General features: G+C 45.2%; 1 protein-coding gene across 2 annotated transcripts in view; it reads left to right on the forward strand.

The window, feature by feature from the left end:
- The first annotated feature begins 251 nt into the window (after window positions 1–251).
- The window catches only part of RALA (RAS like proto-oncogene A), a 56,843-nt gene continuing 43,539 nt past the window's right edge, over window positions 252–13,555 (forward strand). Inside the window, exon 1 of one of the 2 annotated variants that reach the window (XM_027835902.1) lies at window positions 252–304. The gene's annotated coding sequence lies outside the window, so the exon portion shown is untranslated. The remainder of the gene's footprint in view (window positions 305–13,555) is intronic. The other variant, XM_027835903.1, reaches the window with a different exon arrangement.

Below are 13,555 nucleotides of genomic sequence, written 5' to 3' on the forward strand. Positions count from 1 at the left end.
CATTGTTCTCTAGCCGGGCCCGGCTCCTGGTCCCGGTATTGGGTGTGCGCTCCGCCGGAAGTCGCTCCCGAGCTGGGGGGCCCCCTTCCCGGGTGGTGCGACCCCGGCCCCCGCGCCCCGGAAGTGATCGGCAACGGCGGCGGCGGCGGCGGCGGCAGCAGCTGCCAGCAGGAGCCCCGAGCTGTCCGGCCCCGGTCCCGGCCCCGCAGCGGCGGCGGCGGCGGCAGCGGCAGCGGCGGCGGCCTCAGCCTCGCCCCGGCCGGCCGTGCGTGCTTGCCCGCCTCCGCTCCCCGGCCGGCTGCAGGTGAGCGCGGGCTCGCGGGGCGCCGGGCTCCGGGCGGTGGGTGTGTCCGGGCCGGGCCGTCCAGGCCTCGGGAGCGCGGCCCGAAGGTCACCCCGCCCGCGCCGGGGCATCCATTAGGCGCCTGCTGTGTGCGGGGCGGGGGATGGAGAGGAGAGCCGTAGCATCCATCCATCCATCCATCCATTAGGCGCCTGCTGTGTGCCAGGCTGGGGGCGGAGGCGGAGGCGGGGGAGGAAAGGCGCGCCCCTCCTTTGGCTGGGGGGAGAGCCGCAGCGTCCATTCATTAGGCTCCTGCTGTGTGCCGGGCTCCCAGGGGGCTGGCCTCTCGGAGGGTAATGGAGAACCGCAGCTTCCATTAAGCGCCTGCTGTGTACCGGGCTCTTGGGGGTACCGAGGAGGAAAGGGGGGCCTCTCCTTTGGGGAGGCTGGTGGGAGAGGCGCAGTATCCATTTATGAAACACCTGCAGTGTACCAAGCTGGGTGGGGAGACCGAGGAGGAAGAAGGCGCCCCTCCTGCGCGGGTTCGGGGGAGAGCCGCAACGGCCATCCATTAAGCACCTGCTGTGTGCCAGGCTGGCCAGGGACTGGGGAGGGGAGGAGGAAAGAGCCGATCCTCGATCCGCCTTTGGGGGTGGGGGGATGGGGGCAGGGGAAGATCTCCCAGGGAGGAGAGTGAAGATCAAGCCGGCGTGTGTCTGTGTGTCTGTGACTCTGTGTGTCTGTGTGTCTGTGACTCTGTGTGTCTGTGTGTGTGCGCGCCTCTGGAAGACCGAGCCCTCTGCCCTCCGGGAGTTCCTTTTTTACTGGAGACCAGAACACCGGAGACATCTATTACATGCCATATTTTGGCGAGCGGGAGGTAGACCGGGGTTTGAGAGGGCTCTGAACTCCAAGCCAGCCCCTTGACCCCCTGGGCCGGCCGCGGGGACCCATCAGCCTCCCCCCCAACTCCGTCCGAGCCTACTAAGGGTCAGTGACAACATTTACTAAGCTAGCCTACGTCTGGGGAATCAAATTAGAAAAAGAAAAGGTGGTGTTGTGCCCCTGGAGCTGCCAAAGGCGGAGAGGCTCCTGGGGAGGTCCAGAGGGGCGCAGTCTGGTGAGAAGGAGGTGACCGGCCTGGGCGCCCTCCCTCTGGGGAGGTTCTGGGGGATGCTGCCTCTCCGGTGACCGAGGTGGGCAGTGGGGTACCTCTCTGCCTCTGGAGGCTGAGCCCCTCAGGAGGGCCTCCTCCCTGCCCCCAAGGCAGCAATTTTAAAGCTGAAATCCGGGGCGATTGGGGGAGGCTGATCCATGTTCAGTCTTCTAAAAGGATTTTCTGATTTTGTGTGGTAGTTGCTTTGGGTGCGGGTAGGCTGTACTGTTTGTTTCTGATTTGGAGGAAATGGAGAGGGGAGGGGGAAGTTGGGCAGCTACCTGAACCTTTGAGGGTGTTACCCCTCCTAGATAACATCACCGGATTGAAGTAGATAAGGAGACTAACAAAGGGTGGAGGAAAGGGAGCCCTCTCTCGGCTTTTGGTTTGAGTTCCATTCTTTGCTCAGTCACTTGCTTCATATGTTTGGGCCTCAGTTTCTTCATTTGTTAAAGGCTGGATGGAGTTAGACTAGACAATCTTCTCAGGCTCTTCGCTGTCTGAACCGTCGTGACCCGCCTTTGCATGAAACGCGGATTTCTGACTGAGCTCTTATGTCTACTCCAGTGCCACACCCTAAAATACATTTCTGGGGTGCTGACATTATGGCTTTTGTTTTTAAGCTAAGATTTTAGTTTCTATATGCCTTTTTTAAATGGTAAGATTCATTTTAAGAGTTCAGTTAAGAGAAAAACTGACCTGATAGGTTCTTTATTTTATTGAAACTTGTCTGTCGCAAATGATTTCCTTGTTGAAAGTAATTCCTCAGGGAGGCAGCCTGGCAGAGCGAATGTAGAGGATTGGATTTGGAGTCAGGAAAATCTAGGTTCAAATCCTGTCTTTTTAAAGAGACAGGACAAGGAACTTCTCCAGGCATCAGTTTCTCACTTCTAAAACGGGATGTTAATACCTGGAGTAAGTACTTATCTCATAGGGATATTAAGTTCCAATAAACATAATCCTCAAGTCCTGTGTAAACTTAAAAAAAAACAAACCACTATGTTGATATTGCTTATCATTAAATCGACTTAAGGGTGTGTAGTTCTAAAAATAATTCAGTAAAAGAGCCTCCTGCCAGATATTTGCCTGTGTTACATTTCAGGTTAAGATTTATAAATTATCGCAGTGAATGTTGTGCCCTTAGCTTTATGGTTGTAATTAAATTGTGAAAAAGAAACAATGCTACATTTATCTAGTCAGTAAGCTGAGCATAAAGCATTGTAAGTACTCCTGTGACTCTACAAACTCTTTGAACTGTGATTTTTGTGTTACAAGTGATGTTCTCATTGTTTGTGTGGATGGATGTTACTCCTGACAGTCATTTATTCCTTTGGCTAATTATCTTCTGTTCAGTTAGCAAACTTGAGTCAGTTTGAGTTGTGGAATGTAGTGAGTGATTTTCCTTTGTGGCATGGAGTTCAGCCTACCAAAGAGGAAAAATCTTAAGACATGGAGCTTTTTAAAATTCCAGAAAGGATGCTTCAGACAGCCTTGACTTCTTTGGTGCTGGTGCTCACAGTTGTGAACGTTGATTGGTTGCTTGTCCTTCGTTCTCCAAGGGGACCAAGATGGCGTCACTGTGTTGGAGTCAAGGTCTGGTATGTCTGGCAGTGGCTGACCAGACCCGTGCACGCTTGGAAGGCTCCACCACAGATTGGTCACCAGTAGTCCACGTGAATATTTGCAGTGAAACTGTCTCTGGATTTGTGTCTCTCACATTGCTTTTGAGCTGCTGCAATTCTGCTTTGCTCATAGAGCACAACACTTTCTTTGATGTGGGCAGTCATTCGCCAGCATCTCCCTTGCGAGACCTCTAGAGTGTCCTTGTATTGCTTCTTCTTACCTCCATGGGAGTGCTTGCCTTGTGCCAGTTCTCCACATCATAGTCTTCTAGGCAAACATACGTATGACATTTGAACAATGTGGCCAGCCCATCAGAGTTGCACTCTCTGCAGTAGAGTTTGAATACTTGGCAGTTCAGTTCAAGAAAGGACCTTGTACCTTATCTCGCCAGATGATCTTCAGAATCTTCTACAACGATTCAAGTGGTAGCCATTCAGAAAGACAAAACAAGAATTTTTGGATTGTGCTTTAAAATATAAGAATGATGGGCTCTTGATAAATGCTAGATAAAAATATTTGCATCAACTCTTATAAGTGAAATGAAAAGGGAAGGTGAGAGCTGGCCAACCTCTGTCTAAGCAGCTGCTCACCCTAGAGTCGCCACAGAATAGAAATAGAAAGAGCTGCAGCAGACGTACTTAGCATTTACAGGAAAGGCCCAGGCAGCAAAAAAGAAGCCCCAGGCCTGCCCATGGGTGGTGATGAACTCCAAATGGGGCACACTCGACCTGACTGGCATCCTCAGAACTTGCCATGGGGCAGACCATGTTCAGAAGCACCAGACTCAAGCCTCGAGTTTACTAAACTGATGAATTCTGAAAAAACAGGATGTATCAAAGGGGTGATGGCAATGCCTTTGGAGAGACACAGGGCCCAGAGTTGGGGAGCCTGGTGGGGAGCTTTGGGGTGAAGAGAACGGGAACTGAGAGTGATTAGGCATGTACTGGAGAGCACTTGGGTAAAAGGAGAAAGTGGGGGAAGCAGAACGTAGCCCTGGCACGACAACTTTATGTAGTAATAACCCATCAGCAAGAACCCTGTGAAGTACTGTGTGAGGTATTGGGGATTCAAAGATGGAAGAAAACTAGGCCTGCTGTCAAAGAACTTGCATTCTAGTGCAGAAACCATCTGATGGTTTTAGGGATGGGGCATAAATGAGGGGACTAGTGGGGGGGGGGTGGCTGGCCCTTGGAGTTTAAGCTGAGCTTTGAGGGGTACTGGGAATTCTTAGAGGCAGAAGAATGGGGGAGGGAGGAAGAGTTGTTGAAGGGAGGGCATCCTAGGCCAGGGGAGTCTCCCATACAAAGGCACCCAGAAGGGAGATGAGGAAATGTGTTTGAAGGATAGCAGTAAGATCCATTTGGCTGAACAGTGACACCCAGTGGGACACGCATATGCCTGGCAGGTAGGAGAGAGGGAGAGAAGGACTTTGGGACACCTAGAGGAGGAGGTGGTGTTTGATCCTGGAGGTAATTGGGAACTGTTAGCACTCTTAGAAGCACAGCCCGTGAAGATGCACAAAAAAGGTTCTCACCCCCAAAGATTTGGTGCAACACCAGAAAAATGATACTGCCATCTCATCAGTGCAAACGGCATTTAAGGAAGACCCAGTCCCATCTGCTTTGCCCTGACCAGCATTGCCTTTCCAGCTCATTTGCAGCTGAAACCTCTGTTGGGGCCCCCAGCAGTCTGGGAGCAGCTCGAGAGTCAGTGCCATCTTTTCCGTTGGGGAGTAAGCATTTCATAAAGACGTTGTGGAGTGCTTCATCTATTTTTTGGGGGAAGGGGGTGCTAGACAATGGAGTTAAGTGATTTGCTCAGGGTCACACTGTAAGTGTCAAGTGTCTAAGGGCACATTTGAATTCAGGTCCTCCTTATTCCAGGGCCAGTGCTCTATCTATTGCGCCACCTAGCTGCTCCCTGATTTGATTTTTATATTAACTTTATTGATACTTTTTGTTTTTAGGGGTAGCAACTAGACCTGTGATTTCTCTGCTATGAGTTGGAGGTGTCAAAAGCCCCTGAGGGCACAGATTAAAATGTAATTGGAAAATAGTTAAGAAATTAAAATATAATAAAGCACATTTAATGTTAATATAGGATTTTCTAAGTCATTTAAATGACTACTTTTCTCTGAGTTTGACACCTCTGGTATAGGTCATACCCTGGTGAGGAAAATCCCACTGCTAGTGCTTCCTTGCACTTTCTCTGCAGCTTAGACTCTTTTTTGGGGGGGGGGCAATTGAGGTTAAATGACTTGCCCAGGGTCACACAGTAAGTGTCAAGTGTCTGGGGTCGGATTTGAACTCAGGTCCTCCTGACTCTAAGGCCAGAGCACTGTCCACTGCATCACCTAATTGCCCCTGCAACTTAGACTCTTAAGAGAATTTCTTTGAGAGATCCAGGGCTTTTCCAGGGCCATACCCCAAGTCTGACCCCTCTGCATCAGTTATTTCCCATATACCTTTCCCTCCTTCCTCCCACCCATCTAATGAGACATCCCTGTAGCAGAACCTGCTGACATAGTGACCAGGTCTGAAGGTGTATGCCCTGTTCTGCCCCTAGAGCCCTCCCACCCCCAAGGGACATCCATTTCCTTATTTCTTCTCAGAGCTCAATACCGAGAGTTAGTTACTCAACCTTTGGTTTCATTTTAACGAACTTTCCATTTATGTTATTGTCATTGTGTATTTTGTATTCATGGTTCTGCTTACATCACTGTGCATCTGTGTATGTGATTGAGCCTCAAAGTTACTCATATTCATCCTTTCTTATGGTGTAATGATGTTCTATTCATTTACAGCAATTTGTTCAACTTTTCCTCAGTCTAGAGCAGAGGTTTCCAAAGTGGGGAATACCTTCTCCTGGGGGGTTCTGGAACAATGGGGGGGGCACGATAGTAGCCTTTGGTGCAATTGAATAAAAATAAGGGGGTGGTGGAAGCATAAGAAAAGAAGAGAAGAAAATTTTGAAAAACCATTTGTACATGTTTCATCTGTTGTGTAACGGAGTTAAAAGTCATGGGGATTACATTATTCTCTAAATAAATACACAAAATGCAAGTTATAACTGATCAGTGGTCAAGTCCGCCAACAGGTCTTAACAAGCAAGTGTTGGCAGGCAAGCATATCGTGAGTAATTTTTTTTAAAGGGAGGCAGTAGGCCAAATAAGTTTGGGAACCTCTGGTCTAAAGGATAGGTCTGGCCTCAGTCAGCAAGCTCTGGGTTTAAGTCCTGCCTCTGACCAGGTAGGGTTTTGTCTGCCCCAGCACGGTAGAGGCTAATCCTCTAGATGCCTGAGGCAGTGTTCTGAGCCTCATTCAAAGCATTTGCAAATCTGCCTTGGTAGAGAATTTCCTCACCTGGGAAGTCCCAGCACAAATGAAATCACAGGGATGGCAGGAAGGTTCCTCCACTTAGCGGCCACTTGTGTAAGGCTCTGAGTCTTTCATAGGATGTGCCCAGTGGGATCCTTGGGTCAGAGGTGGGAAGAGTTCAGCATCAATTCTTACATCATTCCAAGTTAATTTTCTAGAGTGGTTGACACTTCACAGATCCTCCACGGGCACCTGGGTGCCTGCCACCCTCTTAAGTCCTCCAGCATTGGTTATTTCTGTCTTTGTCATCTTTACCAGTTTGTCAGATAGGAGTTATTCCCTCAGTTGTTTCCATTTGTACTTTTCTTATGCGTGTTTTGGAGCAGTCTTTGATATGGTTGTTGACAAACAACATTTCTGTTTTGAAACTGTTCATATCCTTTAACCACTTACGTTTTGGGCATGTTTCGGCTGTGAAGAGATTAGGCCCATTACAGACATAAGGGCAGGTAGTGGAAGATGAAAACCTGGCATACTTGGTAACAAGTGCCAAGAACACAAAGGTTCCAGATGAGACCAGGGGAACACCTTGAGCAGGATGAAGAAGGAACCATGTTGCTCTGGTTTGGAAAAGAGAAGAGGGCAGGGACCGGATGGCCAGGACACAGGGAAAGGCAGCACCGCTTGAGGGATTTTGTTGCTGTTTTCTCTGCCAAGGAGAATGGTAGTGGATTGGAAGGAAAATGCCTGGCACCAAGTGGATGCTTGATAAATGTTTGTTGATTGACTAAGGAGAAGGTGAAGCCCAGGCTCTCATTCTGGTGACTTCCTGCTGTTGACTGTTCCCTTTTCATCCTGAGTACAATGCCTTTGTATATGTTTGTTTGGGTGTGTCCTCCACATTAGGCCAGGAGCTCCTTGAGGGAAAGGACTGTCTTGCCTTTCTTTCTGTGCCTAGCTCTTAGCACAGTGCCTGCCACATAGCGTGCACTTAATGCTGGTTGGCTGCCTGATGACTGGTGGGCACCTTGGTGCATTCAGGTCATTGGGCATAGACTGATTCATCTTTATGGGATTACTGAGCCACTGGCATTTTGTAGAAAGATGGTAGAGAACAGGAAAGGTGGATGCAGGACCAGATGATGGCAGATAGCATGGGATTTTGTTGTTTTTTTTCAAACAGGAAAGGAATAGAATCTCTGCAACTCGAGGCCTGTGAGCCTGACCTAGATTCCTAGTAAAACTCTAGAACTTATTATTAAGGGAATGCTAAGTGAACATGGAGAAGAGGAACCCTTGATCACAGTGAGCCAGCCAGCTTTATCCAAAACAGGTTAGGCCACCCCTTGCCTCATTTCCTTTTTTGGAGATAGTCCCATTACATGCAGCTCTGGTTGAATGACCAGGCACCAAGACTAGTCCTGAATGGTTCAGTGTCACTTAGGAAGGAGATTTCCCATGCGGTGCCCCTGGTGTCTGTACCCAGTGCTGTTTTGTGTTCTTTTAGCCGTGACTTCCATCTCAGTCTTGACTTCGTTTCCCATCAGCTTCTCTTCTTGGAACATCCTACCTCCCTCAGGATAAGCTCATTACCTGAAATCTCAGCATCTTGAAGAGTGATTCAGTTTTGATACTCATCACTTCCTCAGCACCATTAGCCGCCTCTTCCCTCTGATTGGAAGGGGAAGCAGTAAGCTCTTCCCAAAGCCTCCCTTTATAATGGTTTCAGAATTTTCCAGCTAACTTCATTTCCCATTAGCTCTGCTTGGTTTCACCTCTGAACAGCGCTGGGTGCCCTGTGGAGGCCTCCTGTCTCCTTTCAGCATCCCCAACACGTTACACAATGTTTAGAACACAGTAGGCACTTAATAAATCTAGTCAGTAGACTATCAGTAGCTTCCAGATTTTTTTGATTCCCAGACTTTTATTCCAGTTGTTTTCCTTGGGGGAGTTGGGCCTGTTGTGTATTCCCAAAAGGACTGCATGGCATGTATAAAAACTGAAAATGAGCTTGGGGCCCAGAGCTCAAAAACTTTGTCAGTGACATATCAAAAAAAGGTTTCACTCCTGTCAAATGGGGAAGAAATCTGTAAAGCCTCCAGTAAGCCACGCCTCAATCCCTGGGGCATTGGCAGCTGCTCAGAGGACAGTGGGGATGAGGAGAGGGCTGCTGGCCAGGCTTCTCCTGCACCACCTTGACCTTGACCAAGACCTGAAATTTGCTTGTGGGAGGGGGATGCTGCCTCTTGTCAGTTGTGTGGTGATGCTGTTTGCCGCTTTCTGGCTGGGCAGAAGGAAACTCAAAATTCCTGTTAAGCCCAAAACCTTCCTTAATATATCTAATATAATAGGTGTATTATTCCCTAATGTAATAATCACATTAGAACAAATTTGCCATTTTGAAACTCAGTTAATAGCAGACTGACTGTATATAACAGAGTGGAGAGAATTCTGCGTTTAGAGTCATAGAGTCTGGGTTTGAATCGCTGGCTCAGCTGTTTACTGTCCCTGAGACTGTGAGCACTTACTTAACCTCTCTGGGCCCAGTCTGTAATATGAGGGGCTGAAGGGGATGACCTTGCTGGGTCCTTTATAGCCCTCTATCTGTGCCCTGTGATTCCGGAAGTTAGAGCAAAGGTCAAAAGGTAGAATATGCCGCTTTGTAGAAAGCATTCTCAGTTTGGTAGCAGGTGGTTTAGGTGGTCTGTGAGATCCCTTGCAACTCTGAGGTTCTGTGTGGCACTTGATAGAAGTGTTGGTGAGTTCCCAACAGATTGTGCCATTAAAAAAAGTAAGGACCTGATAAATACTTAAGTGCCTACAAATACTGTGTGCCAGGCACTGTGCAAATATTATCTCATTTGATCCTCATAACAACCCTGGGAGGTAGATGCTGTTATTATCCCCTTTTTGTAGTTGAGTAAACTGAGGCGAACAAGTGACTTGGCCAAAGTCACATAACTAGGAAGTTTCTGGGTCTGGATTTGGATTCATGTCTTCCAGACTCCAGGTCCAGCACTCAGCCATTTGAGGCTAGAAACACATACTGTAAGTATCTATGTGTGGTATGTGTATACATGTACAATGTGTGCCTATGACTGTATGAAATATTGAATTTTTGTATTAATCCTGTGCTACCACAGGCTTATATAGCTGGGATCTAGTTGGGAGGAAGCCGACTTTGAGTTGTCCAGAATTGGGTCATAGTAGAATTTGGAACTTAAGTCTTTTCTTGAACTCCGCCATAAAGCCCTCAGTGTTAGTGAGGGGCTGAGGGATGAGAAGAGCTCCTCTTTGGAAAAGTGATCTATTATGGAACTGCACAACGTATCTATAGTAACTAAAGAAGGCTCCCGTGAAACCCGATGACCCCGTGTGCCTGGGAGTCAGACACTAGTCCCTGCTGTACCTGGTAGACCATCTGCGCTGCTTTTCTATGGAGCTACCGCAGTGCTGCTTTCCCCCCTAGTTTGGTCTTAAGGAAATAAATCAGACTTAATTGGTCAAGATTTTGTGCGTATCCAGCTGGAGAGACTTTAGTCTATGGTATTTTCATTTCAGTGGCATATGTGCTGATGAAACCAAGTTGGTTCAGAGGCTCAGTCAAGGGGGGAGGTGCAAGGGCGCCGCTGTTTTCTTTCTCCCCCCACTTACTGTATTTTATTTTTTCCAATTACATATAAAGATAGTTTTCAACCTTCATTTTTTATAAGATTTTGAGTTCTAAATTTTTCTCCCTCCCCTCTCTGTTCCACAAGACAACAAGCAGTCCGATGGAGGTTATACACGTACAATCATATTAAACATAGGTGCTGCTGTTTTCTATGCTGTGTAGATAGGCTTAGAACAAGGGGATTGTCATTTTGTCCAGACTTTCCAAGTAGCATTCTTACACAGAATATACCAGTAGCATCACTTTTAAGACCCAAAGAAGACCTGAGAGGGGTGGAGGGGTTAGTGGTTATGTGTGTGCAAGTATCCCCTTGCTGTGTGTGAGGGCGGGGAGGGGGGGGGTGTTTGCTGGCATGAAAAAAACAATGAATCATCTAGAAAAAAAGCTGTGATGATGGTGGACCCCTCCCGCATACATAAACTTTCACATATTTGTTCATTCTTTGGTGTTCCCAGGACTTTTATAAACCTACATTTTATTTTTTTTTCTTAATGTTTTCTTTCTTTCCAATTACATGTAAAAAAAATTTTAACATTCATTTAAAAAAATTTTTTTTTGAGTTCCAAATTCTCTCCCTCCCCTCCGTCCTCATTGAGAAGGCAAGCAATTTGATATAGATTGTATATGTGAAATCATACAAAACATTTCATATTAGTCACATTGTAAAAGAAAACAGACCACCCCTCCCCTCAAAAAAAAAGTTTTAAAAAAATAGGCTTCAATCTGTAGACACCATCAGTTTTTCCTCTGGAAGTGCACAGCATTTTTCATCCTAAGTCCTTCACGATTGTCTTCAATCATTGTATTGCTGAGACTAGCTAAGTCATTCACAACTGATCATTGTACAGTATTGCTGTTAGTGTGTATGGTGTTCTGGTTCTGCCCACTTCACTTTGCATCATTTCATAGAAGTCTTTCCAGGTTTTTCTGAATGCATTCTGCCCATCATTTCTTATAGTGCAGTAGTATTCCATCACAATCATATACCACAACTTGTTTAGCCATTCCCCAAATGAATGGCATCTCCTGAATTTCCAATTCCTTGCCACCACAAAAAGAGCTGCTATAAATATTTTTGTGCATATAGGTCCTTTTCCTTTTTCTTTGGTCTCTTTTACAGACCTCATAGTGGTGTCACTGAGTCAAAGGGTATCCACAGTTTTCTAGCCCTTTGGGCATAGTTCCAAATTGCTCCCAGAATGGTTGGATTAGTTCACAACTCCACCAATCCAATTTTCCCACATCTCCTCTTACATTTGTCATTTTCCTTTTTGGTCATGTTGGCCAATTTGATAGGTGTGAGGTGGTACCTCAGAGTTGTTTTAATTTGCATTTCTCTAATCCATAGTGATTTAGAGCATTTTTTTATATGACTATAGATAGTTTTGATTTCTTTGTCTGAAAACTGCCTGTTCATATCTTTTGACCATTTGTCAATTGGGGAATAACTGGTATTCTTATAAACTCTACTCAGTTCTCTATATATTTGAGAAATGAGACCTTTAATAGAGAAACTAGCTATAAATTTTCCCCACAGTTATGATTACTGTGTATCTTTCTCCATCCTATTCCTTTTACCCTTTCCCTCTTCAAAAGTGTTTTGCTTCTGGCCACTGCCTCCCCCAATCTGCCCTCCCTTCTATTATCTCCCCCTTCACTGCCCCCCTTATCCCTTCTCCTATAGAGTAAGATAGATTTCTGTGCCCAACTGAGTGTATTTGTTATTCCCTCTTTAAGCCAATTCTGATGAGAGTTAGATTCAAGTTTTGTCTGTCACCACCCCACATCTTTCCCTCCACTATAAAAACTCTTTTGAGCCTCTTTTGTGTGAAATAATTTACTTCATTCTACCTCTCACTTCCTGCTTTTCCCTTTTTTATTCTTCTTTCTTACCCCTTAAATTTTTATATATCATCCCATCATATTCCCCTCACACCTGTACGCCTGTCTATGTATATTCCTAACTGCCCTAATGAGAAAGTTCTTAAGAGTTACAAGTATCATTTTCCCATGGAGGAATAGAAACAGTGTAACCTTGTAGAATTCCTTATGATTTCTCTTTCCTGTTTACCATTTTATGCTTCTCTTGAGTCTTGTGTTTGAAAGTCAGATTTTCTATTCAGTTCTGGTCTTTTCCTTAGGAATGATTGAAAGTCCCCTATTTCATTGAATGTGCATTTTCCCCTGAAGGATTGTACTCAGTTTTGCCGGTAGGTGATTCCTTGTTGTAATCTTAGCACCTTTGCCATCTAGAATATCCTATTCCAAGCCTTTAAGGTGGAATCTGCCAAACCTTGCATTATCCTGACTGCAGCTCTATTATATTAGAATTGTTTCTTTGTGGCTGCTTATGATACTTTCTCCTTGACCTGGGAACTCTGGAATTTGGCTGTAATATTCCTGGGATTCCTTTTGGGGATTTCTTTCAGAAAATGATCACTGGATTCTTTTAAGTTCTATTTTACCTTCTGGTTCTAGGATATCAGGACAATTTTCCTTGATAATTTCTTAAAAGATGATGTCTAGGCTCTTTTTTTTTTTTTTTTTTTTGAATCATGGCTCTCAGGTAGTCCAATAATTCTTAAATGATCTGTCCGTGGTCTTTTTTTCCAGATCAGTTGTTTTTCTAATGAGATATTTCGCATTTTCTTCTATTTTTTTTATTCTTTTGATTTTGTTTGTTTGTTTCTTAATGTCTCATGGAGTGATTAGTTTCCACTTGCCACATTCTAATTTTAAGGAATGATTTTCTTCATTGAGCTTTTGTACCTCTTTTTCTATTTGGCCAGTTCTGCTTTATTAAGGAGTTGTTCTCTTCAGTGAATTTTTGTACCACTTTTTCCATTTGACCAATTTTTTTTTCTTTTTCTTTCTTTCTTTCTTTCTTTCTTTTTTTTTTGATGAGGCAATTGGGGTTAAGTGACGTGCCCAGGGTCACACAACTAGTAAGTGTCAAGTTTCTGAGGCTGGATTTGAACTTGGTTTTTAAGGAGTTCTTCTCTTCAGTAGATTTGTGTATCTCTTTTACCACTTGACTTTTCTGTTTTTTAGGTGTTATGTTCTTAAGAATTTTTTTTTTTTTGCCACCTTTACCAAGCTGTTGGACTTTTTTCACCATTTTTTCCCATCATTGTCATTTCTTTTCCCAGTTTTTCCTCTACCTCTCTTATTTGATTTTGAACATCATTTTTGATCTCTTCCACACGAATTCTTTTGGGGCCTGAGACCAATACACTTTTTTTGTTTTGTTTTGGATGTAGCTGTTTTTATTTTATTGTCTTCTGAGTTTGTGTTTTGATCTTCCCCGTCACCATAGTAGCTTTCTGTATTCAGGTTCTTTTTTTTTTTTTTTTTTTTTTTTTGCTCATTTTCCTAGCCTATTTCTTGAGTTTTATTTTAGTTTAAAGTTGTGCTCTGCCTCCAGTGTAGAGGAGACACTGTCCTAAGCTTCAGGTTTGTGTGTGTGTGTGTGTGTGTGTGTGTGTGTGTGTGTGTGTGTGTGT

This window comes from Vombatus ursinus, unplaced genomic scaffold (assembly GCF_900497805.2).
Source record: "Vombatus ursinus unplaced genomic scaffold, bare-nosed wombat genome assembly UNPS02014817.1, whole genome shotgun sequence".
NCBI classification, from domain to species: domain Eukaryota; kingdom Metazoa; phylum Chordata; class Mammalia; order Diprotodontia; family Vombatidae; genus Vombatus; species Vombatus ursinus.